At 46.1% G+C, this 23,847-nt stretch overlaps 1 protein-coding gene across 1 annotated transcript in view; it reads right to left on the bottom strand.

The window, feature by feature from the left end:
* The window catches only part of Tnfsf18 (TNF superfamily member 18), a 29,985-nt gene extending 6,733 nt beyond the window's left edge, over nt 1-23,252 (bottom strand). Inside the window, exon 1 of the mRNA XM_069994098.1 lies at nt 23,231-23,252. The gene's annotated coding sequence lies outside the window, so the exon portion shown is untranslated. The remainder of the gene's footprint in view (nt 1-23,230) is intronic.
* Nucleotides 23,253-23,847: the final 595 nt, after the last annotated feature.

Below are 23,847 nucleotides of genomic sequence, written 5' to 3'. Positions count from 1 at the left end.
TGAGTGGCATGACAGTGACTAGACTGACACACACATGGCCAGGTTCTGTGGCTTCCTTACCTTGAATGGGAGGGAATAAGCAACTAGCACAATGGAGCAAACCAATAGCAAGAGAATTATTGCTGAGCAGATGAAGCAGGGCTTCCAGAATGACCTCTGTGCTCCTTGGTGGTCTGGCTGGCTTAACAGCATACTTCCCATGTGTCCCCGGCTCATTTTCTGGAGGAGTCTGAGCGGTGGAAGGCGGATATTCACAGTGTTGGATGAAGGATGCCGTGTCATGTTTTGTAGTATTATGGTAATTAGGCGTGTAGGAGGCAGGGAGGCGGAGTTTTCCTTCTGAAACATTGAGTCAGAAATGATACTTCAAGGCTGAGCGCTGACTCTCACTTGGCACCACGCAGATGTGCTGAAGGAATGGAAGGCTTCGGGCCAACCCAAACACAAGAGGGGGGAAAAGCCAAGAAGAGGGAAGTTCCGAAGCAGGGGGAAACTCTTTCCTGGAGCAAGAGGAAGTACAGTGTCTATGTTCAGTGAGGCTTTGGAGAAAAAGAGGCCTGTCTGAGGAAATACCCCCAATTATTTCCAGAGAGGAATTATTTTTATAAGAAGAAGCAGAGTTTGGATTCAAGCCTTCTCAGACTCCAAATGCCAGGGCCACGTGGGTGAGCAGAGGGCGCATAGTTTAGGAGGAAAAAAATGTGTTTGTGATCGTGATGTCACTGCATGGCTTGCCTTTATACGGCTGTGGCTCGATGAAGTTGGAAAATGAAATCGACTCTATGTCAGGAAGAAGTCTCCTGTGTTTCTAGGCTATAAAATGTGTGTGTTCTGGGATAGACTCTAGAACCACTAGCATGTGTGTTATTAGAACCCAACAAAAAGGTAAATACAGCAAGCTCAATTTTCTCATATTCCACCATTTAAAAGCTCTGAAGCATCAGGGCTAGCAGATATTACGAAGAAGTCTGTTTTCCTGTCCCCTGTCCCAAGCCTCCTCTCCATTCAAAGAAAACAAAACAAAACAACAACAAAAAAGATGTGTTTTCTTGACACGATCAACAATGCTGGATTTACTACAACACTGAGGAGTTCACTAGTTCACTGTTCCTCAGCCTCTTCGTCGGTGAAGATGGAGACCTTCCTTTCTTGCACAGTCCAACATGGTATGCTGGAAATCATTTGGGCTGAGAACTACGTTCGCTGCTACGTCTGTGGTGCTGGGCGTATGGCTTGATCTCTGAGCCTCAGTTTCCTTAACTGTAGAGTGAAGAAATTCTCTACTTCGCATGACTGTTGCAAAAATAAAGTCACTTTAAACGTTACGTTCTGTGTGTTTGTCTTTCTCCGCTCTTTAGAAATACAATAAAGATCAATTCGTCATGAAATAAATTTTTTATTTCCCTCAAGAAGTAGCTGAAATTCACTTAAATAATAGGGGTTAAATGAAAGTATTTTGAAGAAAATGTTTTGTGTGTGTGTGTGTGTGTGTGTGTGTGTGTGTGTGTGCATGCGTGTGCGCGCACCAGTCCTGGGGCTTGAACTCAGGGCCTGGGCACTGTCCCTTAGCTTTTTTACTTTAGCCACAGTTCCACTTCTTGCTTTTGGGTGGTTAATTAAAGAGTCTCAGAGACTTTTCTGCCCGGCTGGCTTTCAACTGTAACCCTCAGATCTCCACCTCCTGTGTAGCTGGGATTACAGGTGTGAGCCACTGCACGTGGTACTTGTTTTAAATCAGACAAAAGGAGATGTAACATCCTCATTCATGAAAGAAAGAGGAAGCTAAGGTTAATGGAGAGAATGGCGCTTCTCACCACTAGTTAATGATGGAGTGGACACCAGGCCCAGAGATGCTAATTTGTCACTAGCCATGCTATTTTAGTACCATAGTATTTGTGGAAGTATTTCTGAGTTGTCAGGATGCTTTTATATTGGTCAGTAAACGTGTCTCAAGGCTAGAAGATCAGAGAGTAACTTTGAGCACAGCGTGGTCCCACAGCTCTGCGGTAGATGGTGTGATTCCAGGGACTGAGTCACCACCAAATGCAAACGGAGCATGCTGATGCTTCGAGCCTGTAACTCTTACACTTAGGTCTGGAATTTGCAAATACAAACCTGGAAGTTAGCGTTTGCCACAAAGCTTGCTTACTCGCATCCTGCTTCTGTAATCTGCTCCTTCTTTGGTCTCCTCTCCTCATGGCAGATGCACATTTCTTGCCTACTCCAAGTGTGGTCACAGGAGGAGCTCTTCAAGTGACCCCTTCCCCGGCGTCATCCATCTAGGTCTGACTCCAGCAGAACCTAACAAATTACCTTTTCACAGTGTGATAGTTTCTGAGGAAAAATGACACACTTGAAGAGACTTCATTCCAGAACCTCTTTCCATGGAATGGGTTGAGAAATGAAAGAACTTCAAGTTAAGACAGGTGACAGTAGAGAAGACGTTTTAATTCTAAAGTAATGAGTCACAGTCAGTACATTTTTTTGGTAGAAGCTGCAATGATTACAGGTGACGTCTTGGGATTGGATGAAGGGGAGGTGAGCAGCCATACTCAAACTTTGGATTTCTGACCTGTCCTACTTCAAAAATTTGAGAATGAGATTTTTTTTAATTAAGTCCAAATGGAAAAATCTATTGCAAATATGTACAATTTGATTATTCAAGGAGCTTCGAGGGTTATAAAGTTGTCATGGTTGCCAAAGAGTTACATCCAACCAGATTACAATCTTCCACCCACGGATAGAGATGCCCATCACACAAGAGACGGAACTCTCTAGATGAGCTGAAACAGGTGACAACTTTAATAGGCCAGGAATGGGTTGTTTGAGAGGAGGAAGGGCCCTCTTAGATGAATGGTAATATTTAAACTACTTTGACCTCCACAACCCAGTGACTCTCTTCTATGCCTTGTCTTGCTTTGCCCTATTTTTGTGTGTTGACATTTTTTAACTCTTTCCGAAACTCTTCACGGTTTGTCTCATTTCACTGACTTACGCACGGCCTTCGGCTGCCCTCTCCTGTAAGCTGTCCTGGCAGCCTTTTGGAAGGGGTAGACTCTGCTATAGGTCTGTCTCCTCAGCTCGGACCACTTGTCCTTGGGATATGGAGAAGAAGCGTAGCGATGCCGTCTGCCCACCGTGCGCGTCCTGAACACTTTGTGGCAAGAATTGTGGCTTCCCACTTGGAATCTAAGCTGAGAACAGATTTTTCATCGTACACTATGGCATGATACCACCTATTCAGAACCATGTGACTTTAGATCCTTGAGACACTTCAGTGATCAGACTTTGCTGTTAAATCCTCTCTGGCCGAACATCACCTAGATTGCCAGAGAAGTATGAATTGTTTGTAGTTATTCATAACTATTTATTTTGCATGATTATTTAACCTCATTGGATTTTTTAAAAAGACTTAAGATTCCCAAGATGGAATTCTTCCCATCTCCTGGATTTCCCGGGGTATCCCTGGAAAAGCAAAGCAAATACAACAAGAAAGTGTTTTTTTCCAAAATTTCTCCCTCCAAGCCACTTCACAACAGCTCCAGTGGAAAACAATCTGCACATTTACTGATCTCAACATCCAGTTCTGATGTGTTCTCAGAGACACTAGCTCATCTGATCTTCATCTAGATTGACCTGGTGCCATTCAATTGACACAATGTGATTGTGGCTAGGGTTGTTTGGCTCAGCTCTGGAAATCTCAATGAGCAAGGTTTATCCTTTCTGTGATCCCTAAATACAGTATTACCCTGATCAATTTAGGAAATATTTTTGAATGCCTTCTCTGTAAACAAGTATACTCTTGGAAGCTTACATACTGATCGAAAATGGTCAGATCTCTATGCTCAAATGTGTTGAGTTGTTTGGTACTTACAAGTGGCTGGGGAAGGCAAGCACGAGGCCAATACAGGAAAGGTGTAATAATAAGGTGAGCGTGAAATATCTAAGTTTGCTAACAGGAAGGAGCAATTTCATCAAAGAGGCGAGAAAAGGTAATGTTCAGATGAGACCTAAGCCTGAAGAGAGGTTAACCAAATAAAAACTTCAGAATCCATTCTTCTAAGCAACTGACTACTGATTAATGTATGAATGCATATTTAATAGACGTATATATGCACATATGCATCTGCATTTATCTATGCACACGCATGTTGGAAATGGAGAAATGAACAGGGATAAGTTAAGGTCTCTAGTCTTTAGTTCTGCTTGATCGTTACAGATCCTTACACATTTGAGACTTCCAAAATTGCATTGAAAATACGTTTGCAATCATAGATCTTTGTATGATCTTATGTAAGTTCCCCCAGAGTTGTTAGGAAATTCAATTTAAGGCAAGAACTGGCCAAGTATCTGGAGTTGTTCAAGCTATTTGTCTATCCAGTCTGATAACTTGAGTCATGCATACATACAGTAGCATGTTCACCTACAAAGAATTTTTAGGCTGGTCTGCCCAGTGGAAAAAGCACTGAATCACATTCTTGTGGAATGCTGCTTTGGTGAAATGCTGCCAACTCTAACAGCATCAGTCTGTTTCCTTTGGCTAAATAAAGAGCAAGCACTAAGGAAGAGCTATTTTGCAAAGATAAGGCCCAAATTATTTCCAGTCGCTCTTCGTCCAACAAGCCACAGGGAAATCTCTCTGGCCAAAAGTAAAAGTGTTCCCTGTCCACACACGTACACACCTTACCCCGCCCACTCAACCTCCTGTCCCATGAATTCCTAGAACATGCCGGATGCCGGCTTCACTGGCTGCAACAGCACTAAGTAGTGGTCTCAAAGGTCAGCCCTAAAAGGAGGCAGACAGAGAATGGCAAGCTATCAGCAGGGAAACGGTATGCACTAAACCTTGGTCTCTGTGGGACACCACATTAGAGTTTAAACACCAATTATTTTGTTAATATAACATTAAACAAGCAGGTCTTATTAAGCCTTACAGATTAAAAGAAAATTGAGGCTAAAAGATGTTTAACGATTTACCCAAACATACAACTGGTAAAATTCAATCCAGAACACGTTAATTCTCAAGTTGATTTTTTGCTTAGCATCTTGATAAGAGACAGGACTTGAGACAGGGGCAGAGCATTCAAATGAGAGACAACTAGCTTGGAAAGAAAAGTTTAGTAAATAAATGTATTTTAAGACAAGCACAATTTTTTTAATTTAATTTTATTTTATTTGTGAACATACTGTACAGAGGAGTTACAATTACATGGGCAGGATAATGCGTACATTTCTTACCAAGCATTGCAGCCTCCTCCTTTGTTTACCCTTCACCTCCCTTCCCAGCCTCCCCCCTCCCCCCCAATCCCAATCTTCTCCTTCCCCCCCTTCCCCCCCCCCCACCGACGTTGTAAAGCTCGTTTTGGACATGACAACTTGTACTTCTCATTGTTGCAACAGGTCCACCTGTATCCTTAAACAACTGGTTTTTCCCCATCTCCTCCACAAGTTATACTGACATCAAATATAGTGAAAGCAGGGGTTATACTGTGGGGGAGGGACATACAAAGCAACAAAGAGATAATCTTATAAATGCGTTAGAAACACATGCATGAATGAAAAAAAACATTAAAATACACATCTAATGGTTCATTTTCCTGACATCACATTATCTGACCTTTTCTGCTTGACTCATACATATACTAGATATTACAAATAAGGGAAACCATGGAACCTATGTTTCTTTGGGCCTGGCTTACTTCACTTAATATAATTTTTTCCAAGTTTTTCCATTTCCTAACAAATGGGGCAATGTCATTCTTTCTGATGGAGGCATAGAATTCCATTGTGTATATATACCACATTTTCTTGATCCATTCATCTACTGAGGGGCATCTGGGTTGGTTCCATATCTTAGCTATGGTAAATAATGCTGCAATAAACATAGTTGTGCTGGTAGCTTTAGTGTGGTCTTGTTTGTAAACATTTGGGTAAATGCCCAAAAGTGGGATTGCTGGATCATAGGGGAGATCTATGTGAAGTCTTTTGAGGAACCTCCATACTGCTTTCCAAAGTGGTTGAACAAGTTTACATTCCCACCAACAATGAAGTAAGGTTCCTTTCTGTCCACATCCCCTCCAGCATCTGTTGTTGTTAGAGTTCTTGATTTTTGCCGTTGTAACTGGAGTGAGGTGATATCTCAATGTTGTTTTGATTTGCATTTCTTTTATGGCTAGGGATGTTGAACATTTCTTCATGTGTCTATTAGCCATCCTTCTTTCTTCTTCAGAAAAGTTTCTCTTTAAGTCTTTCGCCCACTTATTTATTGGGCAGTTGTTTCTTTGAGGATTTGTTGTTGGGGGGTTTAATTTTTTGAGTTCCAAGTATATTTTAGATATGAGACCCTTGTCCGTTGTATGGCTAGTAAAGATCTTCTCCCAATCCGTGGGCTTTCTATTGATGACAAGCACAATTTTTGTGTGTCTAAGTTCATATACTTCCTTTTTCTTCCTTAATCCTAAAATGGCTTAAGTTTGCAGATGGAGCCATATTTTGAATCAGTTTCTTATGCATTTTATTAGCATATAGTAACGTGTTCAATGGGTGCTCAATGTGATACGTGCATATCCATGCATATAATGCACCCCAATCCAACTAACTCCCTTCCATCTCCCCCCCATAGCTCCTCTCCCTTCTTAAAACAATTTCAATAGGTTTCATGATTCTATTTCATTCGTGCATAGAGTCCTTTTACGACATCACCTTCACTTACCTGCTCTAATGGTCTTCCTCCCTCTCTTACCTGCTCTCCTCCCCACCAAAAAAAAGGCCTGTTTTACTTTCTCATAATTCTTTTTTTTTTGTTTGTTTTTTAGTTTAATTGTTCAAAGGTTTGCCAGTAATTCACATGTGGTATATTGGAGTTTGCTCACATCAACCTTATCTGTTTTCTCTCCCACCACACCCTTGACTATTCTGTACCTTCTAGTGAGATTATTTTTGTTATCCATACCCATGTATTGTAATAAAGTCAAATTCAAAGTTAGAACACGCGCACACACACACACCACCACCACCACCACCACCACCTGATGTGTGCCATATATACACACAAGGCTTTTCCCCTTATAGATATTCTACTGCTTTCCCTTGCTGCTGCATAGATAGACAGACAGACAGACAGACAGACAGATAGATAGATTAGATAGTGGAAGGAAGGAAGGAAGGAAGGCAGGAAAGAAGGAAGGAAGGAAGGAAGGAAGACAAGAAAGAAAGAAAGAAAGAAAGAAAGAAAGAAAGAAAGAAAGAAAGAAAGAAAGAAAGAAAGAAAGAAAGAAAGAAGTGCTTTCTTCACTTTGAATGGACCAACAGTTGTCAAACTCTAAAATCCAATCTGAAAAAAAAGGATCAGCTACTACCGGTCAGAGAACCTTCTCAGGAACTCCTCATCCTAAGTACTCACTCACTCTCAGATCACTATACTGATCTGTGTTATATTTACTCAGCATACCACAGGAGTCAATAAGCAGTCATGTGCCTACTTGCAAATGTCTCTGCTGGGCTGAAGCCCCTGGGGATGAGGGTTTATTTCCAGATGGGAAATCCTCGCATCTGCCTCCTAAGGGCTGGGTGGTCAGCGCTGGGTGGCTGGGCGGTCAGCGCTGGGTGGGTGGGCGGTCAGCGCTGGGTGGCTGGGCGGTCAGCGCTGGGTGGCTGGGCGGTCAGCGCTGGATGGCTGGGCGGTCAGCGCTGGGTGGGTGGGCGGTCAGCGCTGGGTGGCTGGGCGGTCAGCGCTGGGTGGGTGGGCGGTCAGCGCTGGGTGGGTGGGCGGTCAGCGCTGGGTGGCTGGGCGGTCAGCACTGGCTGGCTGGGCGGTCAGCGCTGGGTGGCTGGGCGGTCAGCGCTGGGTGGCTGGGCGGTCAGCGCTGGGTGGCTGGGCGGTCAGCGCTGGGTGGGTGGGCAGGTGGCTGCATCGGCCTGAGGTACTCACAAAGCAGCGATCAGCGAAGCTGCCTGGAGGTGGGGTGGGGAAGCCCTGGCGCCCAGGCGGCGCGGAAGGCTCTGCCTCGCGTCCCACCCCCGGCCAGCGACAACTCCGTCAGTCCCAGCTGGCGCTGCCCGGCCTGTGAGGCGGGGGCTGGCACCGCGCACCCGCCGGAGCCTGCGGGGCGGACAGCCTGACTCACCACGGTCGGTCCGCTCCAGAAGCTCAGCAGGATCTTACTAAACGCCCTGTAGGCCTAGAGAGGTTGCTCTGTCTGCTTCCTGATGTCTGTCCAGTCTGCTGTCATGTAAACCTGCCCACAAAACCACATCCTTGTCAGAGAAGCAAACACGGGGGCTGTTCTTCCCCGGAGGCCGGGCAGTGACCAGCGCGGCTGACACGGAGGCCCGCCGCCCTCCCGCGCGGGGGAATGTGCCGTCTGCACCCAGAGGTCCTTCTGTCTGACCACCGTGCAAGGTGCATGTGCCCTGCCCGCACACAGGCCTCTGCCTGGAGCTCAGCCCCTCCCGCCCCGCCCCCCAGGGCCCGACAGGGCTTTATTTCCAGATGCACGAAGCCTGACAACGCACGCACGGGGGAGGAGAGAGTGCATGACCTAACACACCTTTCCTCAGAAAGCCTCCGTCCCAACACAGCAACGGAAAGGGATTCGCACAGAAAGTGCCCAGTCAAGGAAACCTAGCTATCGGAAAGTTCCTGGCCCTTCGGCCGGCTCTTCCCTAGGAGTCTCCATGACAGAGTGGCCGCTCTGAAGAACCCCACCCAGCTCCCAGTTCCTCCTTTTGCTCGGGATGAAAGGACACACGAGTTCTTCTTGCAGGACTCAGGGCTCAGGCCAGTGAGCCGTGAGGCTGGGATCCTTTAAGGGAGAAATGGACACGGGGCGAGGGGGGGGGCAAGCCAACTGCAGACCAGGCTCACACGAAATGGGAGTCTGTGAGAAGGAGCAAGAATGACCCAAGACACGCTGGGCAGAGTTTAATCGGGGGAGGCATCGTGGAGGGAGTCTGTGCACGAGAAAGGGACCAGCCACATCATAGGCAGAAAGCCGGAGAGCCGGGGGCCGGGGGGCTCTTTCCATAATGATGCTCTCATAAGAACAAAATGATGAAGAACTCTCTCCTTCCCCTCACCACGAGATGAATTAGGAGAATCTAAAAACAGTGGAGAGGAAAGGAAGAAGGCTCATGTGAAGAAATGATATCCAAAAACCTCTCAGGAATATGGGTATAAATACACACGACTTTAACAAACTCCAAGTAGAATAAACCTGAGCCCCTCACACTCACACATGCTACCCAAACTACTAAAGAGTTAAAAGAAGATAAGAAGAAAAAGTTGAAAACCTCAAGTAACCTAAGGTACCACATATAAGAAATGCTCAAGGAGCGCACTAGCAGGTTTCCCAGGAGACAGACGTGGTGGGATCATGTATCTATTTAATGTGTTGCAAGAGATAAAAGCTGTGAACAGAGTTCTTTGTCTGGTAAAAGTTTCCTTCAAAAGGTGAAAGATAAACTAAGACAATTCCAGATAAAAGTTGGAACTTATTCCAACTAACAGGTATCCTTCAAATTGGCATGAAAAGACTTTAATCCATACTCTGAAGTCATACATAATACTAAAGTTTTCTAGCAAAGGTAATTATATGAACAAATATAAGAACTTCCATTATTGTAGTTTTGGTTAGTAAATTTTTATTTAATAAAATTGAAAAAGATAAAAGCATACACCTTCATAAATCTAATTTAAGGTAAATAAAACTTAAAAAGGTGCAATTTATAGCATCAGTAACATGAAATGCAGCCAAGTAGAATAGTAAAGAACTGGAGTATTGTATGTGATTGAAGCTATTAAAGTACATTATTATAACTTTAGAATGCGATTCTCATAACCAGAGATAAAATATAGAGAATGTACACGAAGAGAATTGAGAAGAGAACCAAAGTCTAAACACTACCAAAATAACCAACTAAACACAAAAATGGCATTAATGGGGGCTGGGAAGGTGGCTCAGAGGTAGAGCGCTTGCCTTGCATGCTTGAGGCCCTAGGTTCGATTCCTCAGCACCACATAAGCAGAAAAACCCAGAAGTGGTGCTGTGGCTCAAGTGGTAGAGTGCTAGCCTTGAGCTGAAGAGCTGAGAGACAGCGCCCAGGCCCAGAGTTCAGGCCCACGACCGTCAAAAAAAAAGAAAAAGAAAAGAAAAAGTTAATGGAAAAGAATGAGGGACAAAATGTTAGGGGACAGACAGAAAATACAAATTACAAAATATCAATCAAAGCAAGTCCTGCCCCAAGGGTAATTACTTCAGATGTGAGCAGCCTAAACTTCCCAGTCAAAAGACACAGATTTGTTGAATAGATATCAAAAGATTCAACTACAGGCCGCAGATGACTCGGTTTAAGCCTAGGATCCATGAAAGTTGAAAGAGAACAAATAGAAAAATATATGCCAAGGAAATGGGAACTAAAAAACAGCATGGTGGCTATCCTAATATCAGATCAAACCTCTTCAGGAAACAACAAAGGACGTTATATAGAGATAAAAAGTTTCAGTTCATCAAATAAATATAAAAATTATAATGACATACCTTCCAGCTATCAGGGCTCCTAAATAAATGAAGCAAAGTGACAGAATGAAAGACACAGACAACTCATTTCAACAATGGATAGAATAACTAGAGATAAAACAAATCAGGACCTAACAGACAAATACAGAACATTTTACCCAATAATATCAGAATATATTATGGAACATTTTCCAAGGTAGGATATACATGCAGCTACAAATATGGTCTCAATACCTTTTAAAGGCTTATAAAAACAAAACTCACAAAGGTGGGGGATTATTCAAGGCACTCCTAAATGACCAATTTTGAGTAATAGCAATACTGGAGACATCCTATTACTGCATTTCAAATTATATTACAAAGCTCAAAACTCTAAAGAATTGGCGTAAAACAGATATAGATATCAATGTGGTTATAGTTTTTATATTTATTTGATGAACTGAAACTTTTTATCTCTACATAAGATATTTACAGTAAATTGAACTAAGAAGGGAGGCAAACAATACAACTGTTGGTGAGGATGTAGAAAAATCGTAGTCCTAGGACATTGCTCACAGGACATTAGGGAGTTATTGCTTAGTGAGTAGTATCTCGGACCATTTTTGCTCCTCTAAGGCAGTATTTGCTTTTTCGGCGCTGGAAGCAAGCTGAGAAGGCACGGATCAAGGCACCAGAGGATTCCGTTCTGGAGGAAGGTAGCACCCTTCCTCAAAGACCAATACCACAGTCAGATGCGATAGCAGTGAAGACATTGCCAACAACAAACACAAACAGAATGACAAGGTCGCTCAGTGACCTTGAAGAGGAAATGTTTAAGGAGGCAGATGAATGCCAAGAGGACACAAATACACAACTGAGCCAACGAGAATGTGGGCGGACAGCTGGAAGAAATCAGGTACATGCAGGACAGGAAGGAAAACTTCAAGGAGGTCATAGAAGTCGGCACGAAGCTTTCGCACCACGGGAACACTCCATATGGTGGCTGCTCTTTCCAGCCAGTCCCCCCGCAGCTGATTTAAGCCCAGCAGTAAAACTCAAAGTCTTCAAGAAGATGAAGAAGTAGATGAGGGTCTGCTGGCAAGCACAAATGGGTCCTCGTTCACAAGTACCTCAATGGAATGAGGGTAAATCAACCCATCGCTCACGCCGGGCTCAGGAGGCACACAGGGATCAAATGTGTGGCCCGGATCCTTGAGTTCTAGGGGGAAAGAAGAAAGAAAAACTGCATACTTGCATACAAACTAGAAATCTTGACGCTTTCCTCTACGCACAGTCTTCTTGTAGTTAGTGCTCTCGTTTGGAAGTGATTGCAATAGGCCCATTGACCAAAATCCAGTCCACAGAAAGGTGTTCTTGGGAGTGGTGGAAGTTTGGGGAAACTGAGCCGTTGGGGGTGGGCCTTAAAGGGGCGCAAGCACCCAGCCCCCCCACCCGATTCTCCTGTGTCCGGCCGTGAAGTGTTTGTCTCATGTTTCAGCAACAAATGCCTTATGACAGTGTCCCCCATCCAAACTGTGGCAACCACTGAAGTGTGAGCTAGCACACTTTTTTTCTTTGGTGTGTGTGGGGGGGGTGAAATCAGGGTGCTATCCCTGAGTTTCTTTTGATCAAGGCTAGTGCTCTCCCACTTGAGCCACAGCTTGACTTCTGGATTTTTTTGGTAATTTACTAGACATAAGAATCTCACTGACTTTCCTGCCCTGGCTGGCTTTGAACCACGATCCTCCCCAGAGCAGCTAGGATTACAGGTGTGAGCCCTCAGTGCCTGGCTACATCTTTCTTTTCAAGCTGCTTATCTTAAAGCAGGAACAGAAAGCCAACACAGGAGACTTTACTAAAGGTCAGTGAGAAATGTAAAAATGAGGAGGTTATATTCTTCGTCTTGACACGTGAGAAAAAGAACAATAAATTTAGCAAATGCACCTATTTGTAACTTAATCAAGCAATGTTTCTAATGTTTATTCAAAACTAGATTTCTCAGCACATCTTGTAAGTGAATGGACTGCTTCCTTTTGAGGCTAGATTTTGAGCCAATCCAGTTTTAACAGCTACCACTTTCCATAGAAGCCGACCAGCTGAACTCTATTTCCTCTTCGGAAAGGTCTGAGTCTGACTGCCAAGCCGCACATGTCATCAACAATAGCTCAGTGGAGAAAGGGGAAAAAAGATAATTTCCAAACACTCAAAAGCCTGAGAATATCAAGTTCACACTAATCAAAGGAATCCAGAGCTTTTTAAAATTTTTCCTGTCTTTAATTATAAGAAATACTTTTCCATACCGCCCCACCCTTTATTCTGAGTGTTAATAGAATACCCTATCCCCAGTCCAGGGACTGCACATGTCAAAGTCCACACATCTAAAGTGCTACTGAACCCCAGGAGTGTGCTCCTAAAGCCACAAATCCAGCATCCACAACCCAGCTCCAGTCACCCTATACATATACTCCCTATACCCCTATACACCCTATACACACTATACACCCTATCTACACGATATACCCTATACACACTATACACCCTATATACCCAATACACACTATACACCCTATACACACTATACACCCTATATACCCTATACATACAATACACCCTATACACACTATACACACTATACACCCTATATACCCTATACACACAATACATCCTATATAGCCTTTATACCCTATACATACTATACACCCTATATGCCCTATATACCCTATACACACTATACACCCTATACACCCTATATACACTATATACACTATATAACCTATACACCCTATACACACTATATACCCTATATACACTATACACCCTATATACCCTATACACACTATACACCCTATACACACTATATACACTATCCACACTATATACCTTATATACCCTATACACACTATATACCCTATACACGCTATACACCCAATACACACTATATACCCTATACACACTATACACCCTATATACCCTATACACACTATATACACTATATACCCTATACACTCTATATAACTTAATACCCTATACACCCTATACAAACTATATACCCTATATACACTATACACACTATACACACTATATACACTATACACCCTATATACCCTATACACCCTGTATGCCCTATATACCCTATACACCCTATATATACTATACACACAAAACACCCTATACACACAATTACCCTATACACTCTATATACCCTATACACCCTATAGACCCTGTATACCCTATACAACCTATACACACTATATAGCCTAAATACCCTATACACACTATATACCCTATACACACTATATACCTTATAAACCCTGTATAACCTATACACCCTGTATGCCCTATACATCCTATATACCCAATATATACTATACACACTAAACACCCTATACACACTATATACCCTAATACACCCTATATACCCTATACACCCTATACACCCTATATACCCTGTACACACTATACACCTATACACCCCATACACATTAAACACCCTATACACCCTATACACCCTATACACCTATACACCCTATACATACTATACACCCTATACACTCTATATACCCTGTATAGCCTATACACCCTATATACTCTATACACTCTATATACCCTATACACCCTATATACCTATACATCCTATATACCTTATACACCCTATACACCCTATATATACTATATACATTATACAACCTATACACACTATACACATAAGACCTTACACCTTGCCACACAAACCACAGCCCATTGCTTATACATTTAGTAACCAGAACCAATGATTGGAATGTTCTTCATTGCCAGAGGGCATACGTTGTTCATTCAGAAAAACCTCTGCCGGCAACAGCAGGTCAAACAGAAGATTAAGGAAAGTCCTCTCTCTTTCTCTCTCTCCCCTCTCTCCCTTGTCTCCCCCTCTCTCTCCCCTTCTCTCCCCTCCCCCCCCACCCATAACAGTTTGTGTTTAATGGAAGACAGAGTTGCAGCAAACTAGGAATGCTTCTGGGACTTCCCACTGGGCCAGAGATGTTTTGCATGCCTGGGTCTCAGTTAACTGTCCATAAATTTGACCTTGTCGGGAGGCGCATCGAGCTGGGTGGCCTGGCTGACCTGCTTAGCCTCCCTGAGCTTCGGGGTCCTTGCTAGTTTAAAGAAGGTTATGGGGACGTCCACCTGCCAGTCGGAGGACTGGCAATGTGAGCGCAACCCCAAACCACCTCCGAAGGCCCTCAGGGGCTTTGAACCAAACACCTTCAAAAGGGTCTGCCGCGAGGCTCCACCCAGCAGTGCAGGGCTGCACGAGGAGACCACCCTCAGGCCGGCTGGAGACGCCCGGGAAGTCCTCGCTTCTAAAGAAAGACATTAATTGGCCCCATGTGTACCTGTACAAGGGACTCTACAGTCTTTATTGAGAAAGGGACTTATTGTTTTCCTTTAAACAGAATATCGTAGGATTAGAATATTATGTCACCAATTTCACGCTCAACAATTGCCCAAGAGGCTTATAATTAGATTGCAAAACACCTTTCCAACCTTTACCGTGCGCGACTTCCCAGAAGATCTGAGACTCCTCGGCTTGTCTGCCTTTCGCCTCCCGGTTCCATCTTTTCAGTCTTGACGACGGGTCTTCCCGTCCCTGAAATGCTCATGTGTGTGGACCTTGGATTCGTTGTTCTTTTCCGTTCTCGCAAGGTCATTCAGCGGGTGAGGTTGCCCTCCGCAAGGTCATTCATAACCACCTGTCTGATGGCAAGTCCAAACTCCAGATCTCAGAACAAAGATCACTAGCGCTATGGCTTCACACGTGCAACTTCCTGCTGATGTCTCCATTTGGAAATCCCATTACTCAGCATGTCTAGGATAGAAACCATTCGATGTCACCTCAGCCGCTTCCGATGCTCTCAAATTCCTCACTCCACCATTAGCCATCTAAGAGCTCCCTCTTGCTTTTGAGTCTTCGTACTGGCTAACCAAGTGCTCTACCATGTGAGCCAGATACACATCCAACACCGTCGCACTTGGTTCTTTTTCAGAGAGGTGGTGGTGAGCCTTGGAGCACTGTTAGACCTTTCACATACAAGAAGATACCACCACGCCTGGTTTTATTGTGGGGATAAAGCCTCACTAATTTTTGGCAGGGCTAGCTTTGAGCCCGTTCCCTGCCTTCCGAGTGCCTGGACTTTCAGACGTGAGCCCCGCCTCGGCTAGCAGCCCATTTCCTACCAGTAGCCTCTTCCTTCCTCTCTGCCCTCCCCTGCCCTCTTCAAAATACCTCCTAAATCCATCCACTGTCTTCTGGACCAGCTGACATCACCCCAATTGCTACAGCAATCATTTCTGCTCTTGCTCCATCTATGATCTTTCTGAAGGGGAGAGGGAGGCACGGGAGGAAGGAAGGAGTGAAACTCTATTTACAGTGACCCCTCCGTGATCATTTCTATAGATTTTCTTTGTCTTCAGATCAGCCATGACTGCTTAGCTTTCTATTTTCCCTGCTCTTCTATCATCTTAACCTATTTCGGGACTCTATAGCTAGACCCAAAAATAGTTAATGTCTTCATGATGGATTAGCAACCTGGTTTATCATTGTAAACATTCTTTTTCCTTATAAACTATTTTTCTCTTAAAATTTTATCTTCTATATAATATATTGCCTATAATATTTGCTATATGTATTATATATTATGCTATGGCACCATTCAACCTAGAGCAGCATGTAATGTAAAGAATAAAAACTTAAATCTCCACCCTCCCCTTCCAAAAAGGTGTGAACTGTTATAAGGAAGATCAAACATATCATGGAAAATAGAGAAACAAGCTCTGCGTGTGTTTAATTTAAGTCTGTGCATTAGTGTGCCCCGTTGCATTCTCTTCTCTTTTTCTTGGGCAACTGGAAACACAGGATCCTCCCTTCTCAGTGAGCACAGATCATTCTCTAGCCATTCTTTCATGTTTTCATACCGCGTCCCTTTCCTCGTCTGGTACATTTGGAAAAGTGATAGGGCCACCACTCCATCTGGTGAGCAAATAAATCCCTGCGTTTGCTGTGACCGCTTGGAAGCTGCCCAGCCTTTGGGGCCTCCGGGGTGTTGGCTTTGGTCCCCTCTACTTTGAAGCCCTCTGTATCTTTTCATTTCCCATCTATCTTTAGGGAATCCATTTGGCCACCTGTCTCCCGACCCAGGGTCTTAAGTTTGAGGCCTGGCTCCCGGGCTCTCCCTCCGCCCACTTCCAACACTACCATGTTCATCAGCTTCTTTATTTGTCTTTGGACGTGGGGTTCCTAGACGGTTTTCTTGTTTCCCTTGTCTTTCCTCGGTAACTAATCTAATAACTGATGAGCAGAAGGTAACTATCGGGACACAATGTCCAGAGCAGTATTTTACAACTCTTTATCTATTGGGAAACAGGCTGAATCCCTGTCCTGGGGACGGCAGCCCCAGCCCGCCGGGCAGCCCGCAGCCCCGGGGACCCGTGAACATGCCCAGGGGGAGCAGACCGAGCTGAGCACCCGAAGGAAGACAAGGGTTGTGGTAGCAAGACAGACAAACCCTGCCTTCACGAGGGCTCCTCTGAGGAAGGATGTGTTTCATTTGGCTCTCAAAGAGTTTAATTCTGTAACAAAAGTGAGAGCGACACCAAAATACTGCTTGAAAAATGGGAGCGTGAAGAGGAGATTCGAGGGATTCATAGAAGGATGAACTTGTCCCGAGTGTATCGTATGCATCTGTGAGATGATCACAATGAAACTCCTGCCTACTAATGCGTGCACACAGGGCAGGGCTTGGAGGGGGATCACTGAGCAGCCTGCGAGCAAGGAGAGAGCATTCACACGCCCACGTTTAACATTTATGCCATCTAAGAGAGGAAGGATCCAGGCTGATGAATAGCTTTAGCTGTGTCCACTAACTTGAATCAAGAGGTAACTTGCATTTCAGTTCTCCCAAAACTAACCCAACTTAATTTCTAAATAAAATGACGCATTTAACCCCTACTTTCAGAGTGCCCAAAGGGATTTCCAGTGTCATCTCTTCCAGATTTCCTGGCAAGATCAAATAATTCCTAGAGCGCCCAGGTCAGACAAGACCCTATGCTCAGAGTTTGGACTCTGCCCTTGGTGGCCTGCAAGTGGAATGCTAAAGCAGGACATCTACCCCTTGGTTCCAGACACTTTCTTCAGCCGCTACAGTGGCATTTCTTGTCATGGAAGTGTGTGTAGATTTCCCCCCCCCTTGCTCTGGTTTGAGGAAGTGGGCGATAAGGGAGAGGGACAGAGTGATTTCCAGTGTGTAAAACTCTGGAACACACATGTGCACTACCATTTGTTCTGTGTCTCTCTTGCCCTCCCTTCGTATATACACGCGTGTGTGCTTATGTGTTTGTGTAGACGATGCTCTCTGTTTTCTCTTTCACTCATTTTGCATGCTTTGACATAACCAACATTTACTAATTTAATAAGGATTTGCTCCTGGCGCACCTCTGTGATCGTCACTACAAACGGGGGCATGAGAAGGATGGGGTGGAATGATGCGAGGGACATCAATGAAGACGCAGTGTACAGAGGAGATCATTTGTGAATGGAAACTCTGTGCAACCACTTAGAAATAATAAAACATAATTAAAAACAGAGTAAGGCAGGTCTCTAACAATAGAGTATAGACACAGGAAAATCTGTTTGGACAGATGAAGAGATGGACGGTGAAGGCACAGTAATAGTGTGCCTTGTGAGCAGAATAGAGTAAATGTAAATCTATTTAGAGGACTCGGTATGTTAGTTGAGATTTCCAGTGGATACAGAGTTCTGTTTGAGATCCAGACGGGACAGGAGGTGAAGCAGGGACTTTGACCTGAGCCGAGAACAGACTAACAGATGTGGTAAGTGGTTACACATGGCAGGAAGAAGGGTAGACCAAGAGCGGGGAGCTCAGAGGAACTCTGCAGAGCCAACAGCGTCACAGATTTTTAGTCAGGTGGTAATGAAGACAACTTATGAGTAAAATCACTCGATGGTTTAATTTCCCATATGTGTTAAATATCAGTTCTGAAAAGAGACGGATCGGTGGAAAAGGCTCCGTTCATTAAAACGTCATTGAATTGCTAGTATTACAGTCTTCTCTCTAATCCTGGACAGTGAGAGGTAAGTACGCCACAGCCGTAGCTGTCAAAAAGGTCCCAGCAGCTCTGGGAACAAAACTCACGCAAATCATAACGCTCAGGTACCGCAGGTCTTTGTCCCAAAAATACCAAAAACAAATCAGAAGGCTGAAGGCAGATTTCTGTGGTGAGATTTTCTTTTTAGAAAGATAAATATTCTTAGGATAACTATGGATTGAGGAAGGAGAGAAAACGTGAAGCCTGGCACCTGGTGACGTCTTCTACTGTTTTCACTTTCTTTTATGGGTGGGTTTCTTCCCCACAAGAGTTTGTCACGACCTTCTTTTCCAGGGGAGTGTGCACAACTCTTGTCACATAAGATAAACGCAGGTTCACCTCAGCGCCTTCCATCATTCTCCACAATTTAAAGAACAAAGTAGGAGCAATAGTTGGAAGAATGAATGGACTGATCAGTGTGTGTGTGTGTGTGTGTGTGTGTGTGCGCGCGCGCGCGTGCACACGTGCATCGGAGCTTGAACTCAGGGCCTGGGCACTGTCCTTGAGTATTTTGCCCAAGTCTAGTACTCTATCACTTGAGCCACAGCTCCACTTCTGGCTTTTCAGTGGTTAATGGAAATAAGAGTCTCATGGACTTTTCTGCCTGGGCTGGCTTTGAACTCTGATCCTCAGGGCTCGGCCTCCTGAGTACTTAGGATTACAGCACCCAGTATTTTAACATCCCAAGTCTTCTTCAATCTGTTGAGTTACACTACCCAGTTTTCTCAATATCATCAAGTCAGCTCTTAAATCGTGATTTTTCTTCTGGTTGTATTGGTCCCACCTCTAGCTTCTTCGGCGTCTTCAATCCTCACCATCTTACGAGGTGAATGTAAAGAACGGGGTATAATCATTAAGCTTCCAGTCCATCTCCATCACTGGCGTTGACTGCAGCATTGGGATTTTCTAGCAGGGTCTGTGTAGGCTTGTTTGTATAGGGCTACATTCGAGAGGCAGTGCCCAGAACCTGATTTTGAGAAAACATTGATGGGAACTAAGGCAGAGGACCAGAAATCATGCTCTGGGTGTCAGCAGCTCCTGAGCGTGGCCAGCAGCTGCATCATGTCTGAGGGGGAATCTGAGGATCCGGGCTATTTTTAGAGTTTTGTTTTCCTATGCTCTGACACGAACCCTTCCCTTTTCTACGACTTCTTTTTCTTTTAAGTCAATAGTTTCAAGTGGAAAAAAATGCACTAGAGCACTGAAGGAGGAGAGCTCTCCATGAGAACACAGCAATGGAAAACAATGGGTTCCGGCGTTACAGGAATCTTGTAAGACCTTTTATAAGTGTGTGCATGTGTTTTTGAAGTTGAAGTATATTTTTGTAGTAGAGAGGGGGAAGTGTAGAAAACTTTATCTTTCTCTGTTAATTTAAAACAGATCCAGGAAGAGAGAATATCTTCAGGAAGGACCTAAAAACAGGTGCAAGCTAATGCCCGATGTAAAAATCAAAAGAAGAAGAAGAAGAAGAAGAAGAAGAAGAAGAAGAAGAAGAAGAAGAAGAAGAAGAAGAAGAAGAAGAAGAAGAAGAAGAAGAAGAAGAGAAGGAGGAGGAGGAGGAGGAGGAGGAGGAGGGGGGGAGGGAAGGGAGAGGGAAGGGGAAGGGAAGAGGGAGGGGAGGGGGAGGGGAGGGGGAGGGGAGGGGGAGAGGGGAGGGGGAGGGGGAGAAACAAAGGTCAGCTGGTTTTCTAGGTTTATTTAAAATCTACCTTGGGCAGTGGAGCTCATGGTGGAGACTTCACCTGCACTTTATCCCCCAAAGGGGAAATTTCCTTCTAGTTAGGTCTACTCCTAATGGTCTCAGGTCTGGGTGTGGAAAAAAGAATAAATGGAGACCCAAATAGCTCTTTTAACTATGTGAAAGCCATCCGTCCATCTAAGAGGCTGTTACATTAAGAGCTTCTTAATTGATCCTAACAGTTCAGAGCACCTTGTTCAAATATTGGCCTTTGGTTTTTGTTCTTGAACACGATGTTGTGAGGGAGCTGCGGCGCTCCAGAGATCCCGCTCCCCAGCCCCTCCCACAGGCCGCCCCTCCTCTCCATGAGCGGGGATGGCCAGGAATGAGAGGAGCAACAAACACGGTGTGCAGATGCTTCATCCTGGCCACCGAAATTCTGTCTGTCCTCTTACAAACAGTAACCCTGCAACTGTGTCTTACACCTGCAGGCTGGACTCCCCTCAGAAAGATAAACCCTGCTCCTCAGCTGTTTGAGAAATAGAGATAGGAGAATTGCAATTTGAAGTTATCCACAGCAACAGTTAGCAAGACTATCAACACAAAACAGGTGCTGTAGTACACACATGTGGTACCATCTACCCAGCCCAAAGCCTTTCATGTCCAAAGCATGAGACTGTAAAAAAAAAAACAAACTAAAAGCAAAAAGGTAAAGGCACAGTTCAAGCATTGGAGCACACCAGGTGCTGGTGGCTCACGCCTGTCATCCTAGCTACTCAGGAGGCTGAAATCCGAGGATCACAGTTCAAAACCAGCCTCAGCAGAAAAGTCTGTGTGGCTCTTATCTCCGGTTAACCAGCAAAAAGCCGGAAAAGGAGATGTGGTACAGCACCAGCCTTGAGTGAAAACCTGAGACACAGCGCTCAGGCCCTGACTTCAAGCCCTGGTATTAGTGTGTGTCTCACACACACACTCTGAATGTTTCCACTGAGTAATCTAAACAAAGCTGAGCAAAACGGCACCAGTTCTGCTTACCAACTAACCCACAGGCTTTTACAGAGGTCACACAGACATGGGTCACCTGATCCAAGCCAGCCTCTCACCGCTAACGCCTTCAAAGCCTAACAGCCTCTCAGTTCAGCGTCCTGTGTATAGATAATGGCTACAAACATGTATCTCCCTGAGAGACAGCACTGAATGAATCCCAGCCAGGTCACAGACAGCTTCATAGGACGGGGCAGGGACAGGTAAGCGCGTCAGAGGGACACTCTGGGCGCAGCGCAGGTACTGGCCCCTGGAGAGCCAGCGGCTGGAGGAACACACGTTCTCAAAGCCGACTCAGCAGAGGGAAAACCAGAGGAAACACAGAAGCAGCGGCTGTGTGGGGTACACACGAGGTCAGAATCATTAAGAGAGTAGAAGGGAATCCGTCCCGGGACGCAGGGTGTGTTCCGGACTGTGGTCCAGGCCCGTCTCCCAAAGTGCGGGAGCCGAGGGAGCAGCACCCATGACGAGCCGCGCTCTCCTCTCCTCAGGCAGGTGTGGCTCTGCCCTCGGTGCTCTGGGCTCCCCCAGGGGCAGCGACCGCAGGGCAGGGCCCGCCTCTCGCCTGCCCTCCCCACGCACTCACCACTCACCGCCCTTCCTTCCCTCCCACTGCCCAACGACAATTCTCGATGGCTTTTGAGCGTGGGCTAGCATCCAGATGTGTGCTGCTTGCTTTATAAAGACTTTCCAACGAGATATGCTTTACCCACTGAAGACGGGTGCAGAGAGGTAAAAGAATGTTCTCAAAAGGCGTGCAGCGGCCCGGCCCTGGGCGCCCAGACCTCTGTCTCCCCCACACCCGGCCCGGCCCTGGGCGCCCAGACCTCTGTCTCCCGCACACCTGGCCCGGCCCTGCGTCTCCCTGTATTCCCAGATCTTCACCAGACCAGAAAGAAAAGGCTGCTAGCCCTGTACACCTGGGTGGGTTGACTCCCCCTCCACGCATGTCTACATCTACATCTATCCCTCGCAGAGCCGTCCTCGGACGGAGGACATGAGCAGAGCCAGAGCCTGAGGTAGTACCAGGGACAGTGGAAGCTCCTTCCTTTTTTCCGTTCCCTTTCCCTTTCTCCCTTTCCCCTTTCTCTCTTTCCCCTTTCCTTTCGTCTTTTTTGACTGCACGGCTTCTTTGCTGCTTTCTTTCCCCTCGTTGGAGGCACAGCGCAGTCATCCTATTGATTTTCCTCTTGGCATTTTGGCTAACCCCGCGCTCCTCCCCCTGGGGCAGCCCTGTCAGTCATGGCTGCTGGCACCGGCATCGCGGAGCGCCGGTCCTTCTGCACGGTCAGCAGTCCTGCTGGAACGCAGCGGGAATCTCTTCGGGAGGAAGGTGGCTGGCCATGCCCCGCACACCCCGCGTACCAGCTGCCGTGCCCCAGCCGGGCTGCCTTCCGCCTCCTCTCTCCACACGCTGGGCAGGGTTACAGACCGGTGGAGGTGCGCAAGCCCTCGCTGGGACCCGGCAGGCCAATATCATTTCTTGAGGCAAAGCCATTTCATTCTTTGCTTAAGATGCCACGAGTTAGAACACACCACAGAAAGGGGGAGGGGGAGTTATCGCACAGGGCAGGCCCAGCGGACGGAAACGCAGCTGTGCAGATGTACAGATTGCAGATGCGCAGATGCGCAGATGGCCCCTGCCGCCTTGCTCCCTCTCGTTCAGGAAAGCAGCCCCGCGCCCAGCGTGCGCTTCCCACTGGGCCCCGGGGCCAGCTTTTTGTCCTAGCTGAGAGAAAACCCCCGCGGCCTCCTCTGGCCAGAGGTTTTCCCGGGCGCCGCGCCTCACGGCGGCTCCTCCCCGCCCAGCTGCGCCAGGGAAGCAAAGCGCAAGGACTTGGAAAGAGTGAAAGCAAGCAGGGCCTCCTACCTCCAGCCGCTCGCTGGGCTGGCCAGCGAGGAAGGGAGCCGTGAGCCCAAACCTCCCCGGGCCGGCTGAGGCCGGCTGAGGGCCGCAGGTTCATCTTCAAACTCCTGTGGACTGGCTTTTAATCCTCCCCACCACCACTCACTTCTTGAGTCATTAATAGTCAGCTGATGAGATTCCAAATGAAGAGACCAAGTCTGGCTTCCACTGGGAAGCATCTGCGGGCACAGAGTAGGCCGCAGGTCACGGGGTGCACGGCCAGGTGACCCTGTGGATGTAGGACGGACGGTTCCCACGGAGGGAAGACACTGGCAGACGGCCATCACTCAGAGTCTGCAGACCAGGCATCTGTGAGAAGGATGCAGAGCCCGCTCACACGAGCTCTCCGCTCCCTGTGCAATGCAGAGCCTCCACAATATGTCGGCTCCTGGCTGTGCAGGAGTCTGTCTTTCCTTCCGTCCTGGCTCCTGCCAGGACGTTACCTGAACCCCGCAGGTAACTAGGTAACTCCCGCTGTGTCCGTCCCCACGGGCTGCTAGGAAGTAAGAGCTCCTTCCACTGAGTGGAAACTACAGCACTGGCAGAAGGAAGACCTGACCGTGGAAATGCTGACAGTGCTT

The sequence above is a fragment of the Dipodomys merriami genome, unplaced genomic scaffold (assembly GCF_024711535.1).
Source record: "Dipodomys merriami isolate MVZ:Mamm:240054 unplaced genomic scaffold, mDipMer1.0.p SCAF_440, whole genome shotgun sequence".
NCBI lineage: Eukaryota > Metazoa > Chordata > Mammalia > Rodentia > Heteromyidae > Dipodomys > Dipodomys merriami.
The sequence above is the reverse complement of the archived record's forward strand: the minus strand, read 5'-3'. Positions and strand labels throughout refer to the sequence as shown.